General features: G+C 40.8%; 1 pseudogene; it reads left to right on the forward strand.

Annotated features, from left to right (window-relative positions):
- Nucleotides 1–294: 294 nt before the first annotated feature.
- LOC136650554 (5S ribosomal RNA) lies at nt 295–414 on the forward strand (annotated as a pseudogene).
- The last annotated feature ends 785 nt before the right edge of the window (nt 415–1,199 follow it).

The raw sequence follows: 1,199 nt of genomic DNA on the forward strand, positions 1-1,199 counted from the left end.
AGGCTTCAGGGGTGCCCCCATCTCTGTGACTGTTCTATACATTGAAAAAGCTGAAAGTTTCCTCTTCCTACTGAAACCAAAATAACTGAAACCTTAGAAGTTTTACCTAAAAAAGTGATTTGCTCGATTCTGATATTAGAATAAATAAACTCCTCTAAATATGGACAAGTAATCACTCCTCCTTAGCCTTGTTACTTTGTACTGGTGCATTACTCCTTACATCAGTAGTAAGTTACTATTTTCAAGTTGGGGTATGTTGTGATGCTCCCAAGACACAAAATGACTGGTGAAATAGTTAGCAGCAACTGTTACCCTGCACATGCCTGATCTCATCTGATCTCGGAAGCTAAGCAGGGTCAGGCCTGGTTAGTACTTAGATGGGAGACCGCCTGGGAATACCTGGTGCTGTAGGCTTATACCATAGTCTTTCGAGACTGAAGGTTGCCAACCATTTGGCTAGCTAATTGGAGAGTTTCAGTTGCAGGCCCAAAAGAAGAGCTCAAGCTGGCTACTCTGACCCTGTGTTTGTGCACAGATTCCAGGTAGATTCACACAAGTAGGCTTTTACATATGTATTTTGAGTTTCTAGGGTAACGAGGAAATAGGGAACCTGCACATTTCCCTGTGGGAACATATGCAGTTTATCTACCTTTTGAAGTTCACACACTTTCCTATGGTAATGAATTGCCCATCATCAGGTTAATATATTTTTAATTTTATGCTTCAATTAATTTTTTGGAGTTCAACATAAAACTCTAGTACGATAAGGTAAAAAATTAATAGAGCAGAGAGTAATTTAACCATTACGCACTTATCTCATTCTATTATATTTCTGGGAGTTTATTTGTATTTCATTATGAGGCTTGTATAGTCTACTTCCACCTATAAAGTTAAATTGTAAGGATCAGGAGATATTTAGATGATATATGTACTTTTCAACTTTAGCCTTTGAACATCATACTATACCTGCTTTACATCCCACAGCAGGTGTCAGATAATCTAACTCACAGCGCAAGTCTAACTTGCACTGGAAACAGGCAGGCCAGTATGCCTGTGCTGTATCCAGCGCAATTTTTGGGCACTTAGTGGCTCAGCCCGGGGCAAGAGGAATTGCTTCTCCTTACCCTAGGGAGAGCCACTGCAGCCCCAATGGGGCTACTCATATTTGTGCCACCTCCAGAGGTAGTGCAAATCTGAGC

This window comes from Tiliqua scincoides, chromosome 4, assembly GCF_035046505.1.
Source record: "Tiliqua scincoides isolate rTilSci1 chromosome 4, rTilSci1.hap2, whole genome shotgun sequence".
In the NCBI taxonomy this organism is placed as follows: domain Eukaryota; kingdom Metazoa; phylum Chordata; class Lepidosauria; order Squamata; family Scincidae; genus Tiliqua; species Tiliqua scincoides.